The following is a 12,234-nucleotide window of genomic DNA, read 5'->3' as shown; positions in this document are numbered from 1 at the left end:
TATACACCCACACACTTGTTTAATAACATTGATTATTCGGCCGGCAGCAACACGTTTGTGTCATGTCTCTACATCTCCGAAACAGTAGCACAACATGCACTAGAACTTCTATTGAGGAACAATTTAAATATTTTGGTTACCCGCGGCTAATTTCATCGCTCAATGTCAATCCATAGGGAAAAAAAATAAACAGCTCAATCCAGGTTTTGAAACAACTTGACCTGTTCAGACCAGTTCCAAACTGAACATGGTTTGACCAGCTCAAGCTAAGTTTTGAAACAGACTACTTGTCTAATATTTCAAAAGCAGTTCCAATAATGAGGTCAATTCATCTGAGAAGACATCTCAAGATAATAATTTTCATCATTTAACAGATGCAGCCAAAGCGTATTACAAGCATAATATAAAGTGCATCTCACAAGACAAGCAAACACTATAAGCAGAACCAGACGGCTGATCTTTCTCACTTGGCTTTAAGGACTTTAGCGCTGTAAACAGTTGAAACATGTTGAATTCTTAATTTATTTAAACTTCTGTCCTCTGTACTTTGGATATGTGACACGAACAGGTTCTAATCACTGTACCTGGATGATTTCTCCCAAGTGTGGTCATCATCTTCAAGTCAAAGCATCCTTGTGTTCAGTTTGGAACATAATGGAGTAGGATGGTGATCTTCATCACTTTCAGTGCGACTCCTGAAGCAGTGAGCTGTTAAAACCTGCTGTCAACCGTCAGTCGTACTTCCAAAACTGTCAAATGTTTCACAAAAATAAAGCAAATGAAGAGTGATGTCATTAAACGGAGACCAGGTCATAACCGTGACCCAGTATTACACAGCGTGTCACAGAACAAGTGAGTATTGTACAAAGCAGTGAGAGAGGAGAGGCCTTACCAATGTCTGCCCAGGACTAGATAACAGCCATCACTGTATAAAATGACCCAAATGAAAGCCAAGTTCTTAGTTTTTGCTGAGGAAATGTTAATGGGGCTACAGAAAACACGAATACTGTTTCCATCTGGAGCGTGGGACACTGCCAGAGAGGTCTGTGGTCCAGACTCTAATACACAGTGATGTTAATCATTTCCCATTGTTCTCAGGGGACTCCAGTTCACTTACATTTGCTGGATAACTACATTAAATGGGAATATTTTGGATCACAGTTCATCTTAGGCCATTTACACTGTCCGACATCAAACAGAAGTCATCTCTCTCTCTCTGTCCATTTCTTTTTCAAGTGGGCAAATACTGTACAGTGCCATGAAATTGCCCCCCCCCCCTTATCATTTCCTCTATTATTGCATATTAGTCACTGAATGGTTTCTGATCTTTAGACAAAATGTAATATTAGACAGCGAGAACCTAAGTAAACACAAAATTGAAATTATTATTTAATTTATTTAATTTATTTAATTTATTTAATGAAAAAATGATATATATATATATTTTTGTTAAACACCCATACAAAAAAAGTAATTGCCACCTTAATCTTAACTGGTTGCAATAACTGCAATTAAACCATTTTTGTAATTTGATATCAATCTTTCACATTGCTCTGGAGGAATTCTCACCAACTTTTCTTTGCAGAAGACAAATTCATAGGTTGGGTATGCCCTGAGCAAAGGAAATTCCAGAATAGATGAGGGATTTAAAAATATACTGTATATATAGTGAGGCCTGTATGTATTTGGACAATGGTACCATTTCTGTTCTTTTGCCTCTTCTGAAGCACATCACATTTGAAATGAAACGGCAAATATGGGGTTAAAGCTAATTTACACCCATATTGGATGGTTTGTGTGGGAATTGCATCCCTTTTTATACATAGGAATTAGACAATTGATTATCAACAGTTTCTGCGTAATATGGTGTATTAAATTGCAGGTATAAGAAAGCTTTCAGTATCTAGTCTTGATTCTAGGATTCTGATTGCCATTGGAGTCTGTTATTCAAAGGAAGTAAAAAAAAAAAACAGAGACATTAGGCTTAATGAAACAAGCTGTTTAGAACATTATCAAGAAGAAAGAGAGTACTGGTGTATGTTCCTGACCATTGCACCGCTGTGGGATGAAGCACCATCCAATGAGTTTGGAGGCACTTGATTGAACTTGAGTCTATCAATAAAGACAACTGAGGCAGCACCTGTGGCGACCATTATGCGCAAACTTTATTGTAACAAACCCCACTACCATGTTTCACAGATGAGGATAGGGCAGGGGTCGGCAACCCTGGTCCTGGAGAGCCGCAGGGTGTGCTGGCTTTCGTCTCCACCTTAAAATAAGCAAGCGACTCAGACCCAAGAAACCAGGTGAGGTGAGTTAACTGTGTAATCAACGGCTTTCATTGATCAATTAATGCCAAGCAACAACAAAAGCCAGCACACCCTGCGGCTCTCCAGGACCAGGGTTGCCGACCCCTGGGATAGGGGCTTTGGTTCTTGGGCAGTTCCTTTTAAGCTCCACACTTTGCTCTTGCCATCACTCTGATACAAGTCAATCTTGGTCTCGTCTGTCCAAATGACCTTTTTCCAGAACTCTGCAGGCTGTTTTAGGTATTACTTAGCAAACCATAACCTGGCCATCCTGTTTTTGCAGCTTGACTATGCCAGTGGTTTGTATCTTGTAGTGTAGCCTTTGTAGATCTGTTTGTGAGGTCTTTCACAGAGAGTAGTAACTAACACATCCACCCCTGAAGGTTTATTGGACAGGTATTTATTTTTTAATTTTTTTAATGATCAACTTTAGAGGTCTTCCTTGGACTGCCAGCCCCTTTGCAATTAACCTTTCCAGTACTGTCTTTCTTTTAATGATGTTCCAAAGTTTATTTTGGTAAGCCTATTGGTTGGCATATGTCTCTGAATGATTTTATTTTATTTTTTTCTCATTTCACAGCCTCATAATGGCTCCTGGACTGCTCGTGGTACAACCCTGGTCCTCATGTTGATAAACACTATCAGAAACTGCAGAGAAGCCAACTGGTCCCCTAAAATGGTGGGACATAAATCCTACATGGATCGCCCGGTATGGATATACATACCCACAAATTTAAGGTGATAGACTGCACTTTAACCTCTTATTCATCATTTCATTTCAAATCCAATTAGTACTGACCCAAAAGAACAGAGATTTCATAACTGTCCAAATACATATGGGCCTCACTGTATATCAGTCTGGTACAGTGGTGAATCTTCCCAGGAGTGGCCAAAATGCCTCCAAGGGTGCAGTGACAACTCATCCAGGAAGTCATCCAAATGTTCCCAGAAGAACATTCAAAGACCCACAGGCCTCTCAAGCCCTAGTTATTAGTGTTCATGACTCTACGATTAGAAAGAGACTGTGCAATGAAAGGATTCATGAGAGCAAGGTGGAAACAGCTAACCAAGAGAAACATCAATGCTCATATTACAATGGCAAGAAAGCACCTAGATTATCTCAAAGATTTTTGGAATAAACCTCTATGGTCAAATGAGTGAAAGGTGGAACTTCATGAATTATACAGGCATATAGCTTATTTTGGCCTCTACACTTTGCTCTTGCCATCACTGATACAGGTGAATTTGGTTACTTCTTAGCAAACTGTAACCTGGTCGTCCTGTTCTTGTGGCTGGCTGGTGTAGCATCTGTTCTGTTCAAGTCTTCTGCAGACAGTATCCACTGACACACTCACAGCCATCTCCTATGTTTCTGATTGTTGGACAGTTTTGTGATCTTTCCTCATTATGGTGAAAATTATTCAGTTGTGAACTGCAGAGCTCTTCATTATTGCCGCACCAGGCCCTGTGTGATTCCTGACCTCATTCTTCTTTATGAAGTTCCAAACAGAATCACAAACAGATACTATGGAAGCAATTGAACACACCTAATCAGAAACACCTGTGAAGCCATTTGTCCCAAATGTCATGGCACCTTGAAATGGGGAGAAGTGCTGCACTTCTACAAGGTGCAACTAAAATATTTTAAAATACTCTTTAATAAAAGCTAAAAATCTGCACTTTAACCATACAGTATGTTGATTGATTGATTACAAATATAAAATTGTGGAGTACTGAGCCATGAAAAAATATGTCTTTGTCCAAAGAATTATGGGGCTCACTCAATATATAACTGTTCCTTGATTATGTGCAAAACCTTAATAAAACACAGGTTACATACTGCCTGTAGATACTTGTTGTGTTGACAGGACTTTTGGACCAATAATGTCACAATGTTTGCTGGATTAACGTAAAGAGGACAGATTGGTTTCCTGTCTGAGTGAAAAAAAAAAGTCTAAGCAGACACAGCATGGCCTTAGGGTGAAATACTATAGACCAACCCCACTTATAAGCACAAACTTCTAGCAAGTCAAATTTAAATTGTGAAGTTCCTTTCAGTAGGGTTGGGCCCTGTTTCCACATAATCACTTGACCTTTTTTCTTATTTGATAAAGATATTCATTATCAAAAGTATCATCATATCCCAACTATGAGTTTTTTTTTTATTTCTAGCCCACATGACTGCATGCTGCAATAGTTTGTACACAGTACAGTAGACTCGAGCTGACATTCGAGCTGTGCATAATTATTCTCAAAATGCTTTCATGTGTACAAAAGGTATAATATGCATACTGTGTTCTGTGTGATGTGAAACATAGATTCAACTATATTTACTACCATCCAAACAAGCTTTAGCACACTGCTTACGTTTCTGCTCATGTAATTGTAGATGTCAATGACATGGTAGACCACGCAGGCACAGATTAAACTTTGCCATTTAAAGAGCTGGAATATGTAAATGGATAATTGATGGAACTGGGAAGATGGGTTAGAGGTATATGACCTGTGTTTTTCATTGTTTTCAAACGCAGTTTTTCAAGTTTGTTAACAGCCAGTTGGAGAAATGTCATGACAAGTGGGTATTTTGCCTGGAAAGTATACTGATTAAAAACAATGAATTGACTTCACCTGCTGTGGTTGAGACTTGGTTGTGGTTGTGCGTCATGCTGCTGAATGTTATCATAAGATATGGGATGCCTTGTGCCCTGCCACATTCAGACAGAGTGAACTGAAGGGGATATCCCATCCCTTCTGTGATTCATTTACGAAATACTTACTGCAGACTATGCACAGGTATGTCAACCCAAAATATGCCATCTTTTACCGTCATGCACCCAGGTCCTGCCAAAAGGCTTAAGCTACTGGTGTGGGCTTGGTCAGTACTTGGATGAGAGACCTCCTGGGAAAACTAAGTTGCTGCTGGAAGTGGTGTTGGTGGCAATCTTTCCTCTGGTCAAATTATTCCCAATGTCCCCCATGCAGTGATGGGGACACTGCTGTAGGAGACTCGTCTTTTGGGTGAGATGCTAAAATGAGGTCCTGACTCACTGGGTCATTAAAGATCCCATGACACTCTTCACAAAGAGTGAGGAGTCCTGGCTAAATTCCCAACCCTGGCTCTTTCAACCTGCCGCCTAATCATTGAAGCCCTGATTCAATTGGCAAATATCTCTGAAAGAGAGTAATTTGAGGGAGCAGGCTTATCCATAACCCTAGTTTACATTTTCATGTTTTGAGCAGAGGTGAGGGAGGAAAAAGAAGGCAATCAGAAGTTTCAGGTTGAGTCCCATAAATAGTTAATATGATTATTTGTGAACAATGCATATATCCTTACACGTCATCCTTTGAAACCTTATTCTGAGAATTTACAAATCTCTTTGTCAGTTTTGTCACAGTATGCTGCCAGTTTCACTTAATACAACCTGACAGAAAGTGACCTTTTCATTAGCAGTTTTTATTCCAATGATGACTGTAAACAGGTCACTGCCAGTTGAGTTTTGTTACATGGGAGACGAGAAGTAAAACTTGGCAGGGAGGATTTGGACGCATAGCATAGGATAAAGGACACATTGTGCAGCAAAAGGTTAACATGAATCTACCCTATTGTGTTTCTGTGTCTGTAGAGCAAAGAATGCATGTTTTTAACAATTAGCTTGTCTTTGTGGAGATCTAAATAGCTCAGAGATGCTAAGGGATTTAGGGAGGAAGAGCATAATGATTCATGTAAGCTACTGCAATCATAGACCTTAGGTATGTCTTACGTTTGCAGAATAACAAGTTATTTAACAAAGCTTTACACTTTTTACTGGTTCTAGAAATGTGTCATGGTTTGTTTTAATTGAAATAAATTGTCAAACTTCCCAAAATGAAGTAAGCCCTGACTTATATGCTTGACTTGGGTGAGATGGGATTTACTTTTGTGCTTTCACTGCAGTGTATGTTGAGAGAAATTAAGTCCAACTCTACCATTTTTCTTTGGAACATTTCTGAAAATCATGTCTCTCAGAAGCGTGACCATTTTGTTTCCACATCAGAAGGGGAGGAACAGCATTTGTTTAGGTAAATCTGAGATCTGTGCTGTGGCTAAGCAGTTATCCCAGCCCCTGCACCAAAGACGAACTGCTCATATTGTCTGGACTCCTCTGATGATAATCATTAATATACATGAATTCCACACCGTATATAATAATTTTTCATCTTGTGTTAAAATTGATGAGAACTAGGCATTTCGTTCATCTAGCTTCTTCCCTGTCTGAAAGACTTCAATTCAGGTGATGCAAGGAAATGGCGATTACATTTTATAGTTTACAGTTGGTGTGAAAATGGCATCCTTCTTTTCAGACAGGCAGGGGGGATTTCTTGGTCAATATGGGAGAATATCAGTGTAATTTTACTCGAATGTGGTTTTTGGCCTTGTTCTGTTATAGCCTGGTATAAGCATACATTTATACATAATACCAGTTTCAACCTGTGTACCAGTAGAAGATGACAGTAAAGGCAATTAGCTGTGTGTGAACATTAAGGAAATGCCACACTGAAACATATGGCTCCCCCTTCTGGACAGCACAGCGATGCTACTCTGCTTGAGTAGTTTCTCAATCTCCAAATCAGAGCCATCCTATAATTTTAGATTGTACTAAATACAGTGGTTGCCACCCTTGATAAATATGCCAAAAAAGTGCTGTGAACTAAAAAATAATAGTTATTGATAAGCTTTAGTTTCCAACATGTGTAAAGTAGTGTGCTTCATTAATGATTCGATTGAATCATCAATCAAATTTTTGAAAGAAAAAAAGTATTTCCTCAAAAAAACAGGTTCCACAATTATTGGCACCCCTGGTTTAATACTTTGTTCAAATATCCCCAGCAAAGATGACAGCCATGAGTCTTTTCCTATAATTTGTGATAAGGTTAGAGAATTAGTAGGAATTTTTGACCATTCAGAATAATTGATATCTTTGGGATACCCTCCTTTTCTGTTCAGACCACAGGTTTTTTATGGGATTTAAATTTGGAGACTGAAATGGCTATTGCAATACATTGTTGTTGTTTTTACTGAACCATTTCTATGTGGATTTTGATGGATTTTATTGTCCTGCTGGAGAATGTACCTATGATCAAAACTCAGCTTCCTGGCAGATGCAAGGATTTCTGCCAAGAGATGCCCCTGGACCATTGGCAGTAAAACATCTCCAAAACATCAATGACCCACCTCCACCATATTTGACAGTAGGTATGAGGTGCTTCTCCTTGTATGCATTCCTATTTTGCTGCCAAACATGTCAATGGTGTGTATGGCCAAAACGTTCTATTTTGGTCTCATCTGACCAAAGCACTCTCTTCCAGTCATAATTCCAGTGAGGTTTGGAAACTCAAGAAACCAAGCGTTTTGTTTATTGTGCTCAGTAAGGGCTGTCCTCGTGCCACCCTTCCAAAGAGTTTGCTGGCATGCTATTTTATGTTTTTTTTTGACTTGGTGACCCCAAGACACAACCAATCTCTGCAATTCTTAAACTGCAATCCTTGGGTTACTGATGGCCTCCCTCACAATCTTCCTTCCTGTCCGTGGGGATAACATCTACTTGTATCCTCTTCCTGGCAAGTTTGCAACCATTCCATATAGTTTAGGCTTTTTTATTATTGCCCTTACAGTGCTAAGTGGTATATTCAACCATTTATGTATGTTTTTGTACCCATTCCCCAACTTGGGGTGGTCAATTACCATCTGTGTCTTCTGAATGAACAGTTCTTTGGCTCTTCCCATGCTGATGGTTAACAAAGGGATTTTGCATGCTTGTTACCTCATACTTATAAACAGAAAGTGATGGAATGACACAATATAGTTCTGTGAAACTGAGGTTAACTAAATTCAAGTAAAATCGCATTGCCAATTTCACTTTGTGTGATCGTATTGACTAAAATATAATATATAAAATGTATTGAATGAGTGATTGAGGAACTACATTTGTAGCTAGAAATGAGAATGTTTGGTGGGCCACTCTATTCTTGAGCAGGAAGTCAATATTTTAAATTAGATATGTGTGAATTATAAGGATCTGCTAAAAAAAAAGCAATGGAATAATTACACAGTACATTACTACAATGCATTGACTTTGTGGCATGCTAATACACAAACTGCCGACTGCTTCCCCGTGGTGGACAGACCTGAGCCTGAGAGATCTTTAAAGAGCTTTAAGATAAGGGAGATGAGGCAATGAAGATATGGATCTGGACGAGTGCTGCATTCAGGCTCTTCTCTTGTAAAAGGCCTGCTCTAAGAGCTGAGGGCCACAGAGATGCAGCTGAAGATATCTCAGGCTGTGGAGTTGAGAGGAGGTTAATTTGCAGTAACAGCTGGACATTAGCGTTCTGCTCAGAGCGAGTGCAGTAATATTTTTGGGTTGAGGGATCATGGGAACTGTGCTGTTGGAGAGATTTGGGAACCAGTAATGAAAGCTCAGTATGCGGCAATGGAGTGCTACAGTAGATATGACCTTCTGATTCCAGTGATTAATGAGGAAGAGTCAACATTACCCGAGGGATAGTTTCAAACAAGGAAGAAGCAGAGGCAGGAGTTTGTATGTTTGTATGTGTTCAGTGTTTCACTTTGTCGTAGTCTAATGGCAGGTTACCCCAATGAGCTCTCTTAGAAACACGGTTGGAAACAAACAATGAATACACACTGTTCAAACAGCCCCATCTTGTGGTGAGATTGGAAGTGTTGCATTTCAGACTGAGCTTGGCCCAGGGGAACCCACAGAAAACATTTAAAGCAAATGCTGCTTGGAAACATGACAATACAGTTGGATATAAGCTGAATTTCAGTGTAAAGCACACACAAGCAAGAGTTAGTTTTGACCCTAGTCTTGCAGGGCTTCTTGATCTTGAAAAAGGAATTGTAATATGAAAAAACAATGAAAAATAGTAAAATAGTAAAATTTTTAGACATATTCTTCTTTTGATTATAGGAATACATTCAAGTGAATGAACACATATGCACCCAATATTGTTGTTTCAGCACAGCAAATTTATAGAAATAGTGCAGGTAAGTATGATTGTTGAACCTGGTCTCTCAACCCATTCAACCAATCTATTCAACAAATTTCCAGCACCCTAAAATGTGTAGTTTTTGGTTCTTTTCAAAGGTATGATAACGACGGTGGCTATGAAGGGCAAGACAAATGATCAAAATAGAACACACAAAAACAATTCAACAATTAACAAATCAACATTTCACATAAACCGTAAATTGTACGTATCCGCCATTTACACGCTAGCAATGAATTCAGGGAGCCACGATGCAATCTGAACTGTGGTAACTCGTACCACAGGCGAGCAGGAGGGGAAAATGTGCGTGTGAATTTTCCCAGAGAGACTGGAGCGTCTGATTGCACAGGGAGGACAGCAAGGAGAGTCGCAGTAGTCCAGGTATGAGAACACCAGGGCCTGGGCATTGAGCAAGACCCCGTACAAATATGTGTGGATTCTTCAGATGTTGGAGAAGAAGAGTCTGCAGGCCCGGCTCGCAGATGCTCTGTTCTCAGTGAAGGTCAGGTTTGCTGTCGATCGTCATTCTGAGGTCTGGGTGGCAATCGCTATAGTGTGGTCCAGGGTGATGGGGAGGTCCTGGAAGAGAGCAGGACATGGCAGGGATGCAAAGAAGCTCATTCTTAGCCAGATTAAGCTTCAGGTGTCAGCCGTTCATCCAGGATGAGATGTGTGAGCAGAGCAGTGTGTCAGAGGGGGGAAAGCAAGAAAAAAGTGTCATCAATCAGGTCCAGAGAACCAGTAGTAGTCCTCTCCCCCTGTGCCATCTTCCCCTGCATCTCCACTGCCATTGTTTTACACTGTTAATGGCGGCAACATTGTTAAATATAATGCTGATGTATATTGACATACTGTTTTAGCACAAAACCTCAAGACAGTGCAATGAATTTGCTAAATTTGTTCATAACCGGGTTATACCAAAGATATGTAGGATACGAGGACAATACATGTCTTTTATATTGGCATTCTATGTCTGCTGTGAGCTATGTTATTGTTGAATTATTGAATTACAATCACGGAATAATAATTAGTTAGAAATACAATATTGTTGACTTACCTTTATTGTTTTACTGGTGAAAGAAAATGGTTGATTGTTCTGGTTGGAATACACTTTGAGAAACCGGTCAAGTCGCACGACACCAGGAGTCCATTACATTACATTATTACATTAATGTCATTTGGCAGACGCTCTCATCCAGAGCGACGTACAGTTCATTAGACTAAGCAGGAGACAATCCTCCCCTGGAGCAATGTAGGGTTAAAGGCCTTGCTCAAGGGCCCAACGATAAGTACGATAAGTGTGAATTTTATGGTGCTGAGAATTTGTTGAATAGATACGAATGGGTTGTAAAACCAGGTTGTTTTACCAAATTTACCAAATCAGCTTCCATTTACACCGGTGGGTCCCTTTAATCCTGCCCCACTGCTGCCAGTCATCTCCCAATGACAGGGCACATCGACATAGCCGCGCTTTCAGATACAGTAAAAAGGAGGTTAACATTCTGCAACCTGTAATTAAAACCTGTAGATAAAAATCACCCACGTTACAGAATGATTATCTCCAGCGATGGATTAGATCCAGGCAGAATTTTCTGAAGAGATTTACCCGGAGTAAGCACTTCAGTTAAGATAAAGAGCGGTTGTCAGAGCTGGGTGTACATTGTGGTGCTGGGTTACCTGTGTGCCAGTCCTCCCCCGGCCCCTGTATCGCTCGCTCTGTGTTCCTCTGTCCTGCTTTCTGTGTGCTTAGGGCACTGTACTGTCTGAGGCTTCAGGGGGAGTTCTCCTTTCCTCACAGAGCCCAAAGTCAAGGTTGTCTCAAGGACAAGAAAGACGAAGTGGGTTTGGTTTGTACTTTGGGGAAGGAGTCTGTTACCTCAGAATGGTGCCCCTGTTCCTGTATACCTTTTGGCTTACTACTCCTTGTTAATGTTTAATTGTGATAGTGCTGTTAGTTATAATGCTAATATTAAATATTCCTCAAAAAGAACCAAAGGGTAGAGTTATCTGCCCTCTTTCACAATTAGCACCTACTGACAATTCCTAGTCTCAGAATAAGGGGTTTGCATTGAATTTCACCGCATCTCTGATAAAAAAATGCAACATAGGGATTCCTTTTAGCTTGATTGATCCAAGGAAACGAGTGTCTGTGTCTCGACAGATATCCACTTACAATGGCAGCCCTTCATTAGGCTGTGTGGGTTTTTACAAACAACAGGCCGAGACAGACACATCTCCGCACACTCCGCATTCCTCAGGGAGTGCGCGCAGGAGGGCATGGGGAAGAGTACACCTCGCCATTCAAACATGGCACGATCCGCATTAATACGCTTCTATAAATCTATCCCCCGTCCGCGAGCGCGTCTCACTCGCTCCTGTTTTTCGGGGGAGTCTCGGCACGGAGAGAGAGCGCTCCTGGCGGTTTTTTCCTGTCTGCAGCCCACCTCTTGTCTTCAACAACCACTGGCTCCGCACACTGAATTCCTGGAAAATATATAACTTGCTCCGACTTGCAAGGCTCAGCATAATACAGATGGAGTCTTTTCCAACTGCTTGAACAACTTGGGAACAAACTTTATTTTCTTTCTCCTAGTATTGAAATGATAGGCTTAGTGCAAAACAGTTAACAACAATAATAATAATCATAATCACATGAAGGAAAATTTGCTCAGCCGCAACCAAGTCTGAGCTCAGTCTGTAACGTCCAATGTAATGTTCAATGAAAGGAAAATACAAGTGATTTGAGTTGAATAAAGTTATCAACAGAAATAACCTGCAAGTTCTGCTGATAGGCTTAAGCAGAGAACTGTTGCGGTTTCTGTTCCATTAAAAAATAAGAATCACAATCAAAGAATATTCAGATAGGTGGCAGATGTAT

The sequence above is a fragment of the Conger conger genome, chromosome 17 (assembly GCF_963514075.1).
Source record: "Conger conger chromosome 17, fConCon1.1, whole genome shotgun sequence".
Classification (NCBI taxonomy): domain Eukaryota; kingdom Metazoa; phylum Chordata; class Actinopteri; order Anguilliformes; family Congridae; genus Conger; species Conger conger.
This window is presented reverse-complemented; position numbering follows the sequence as displayed.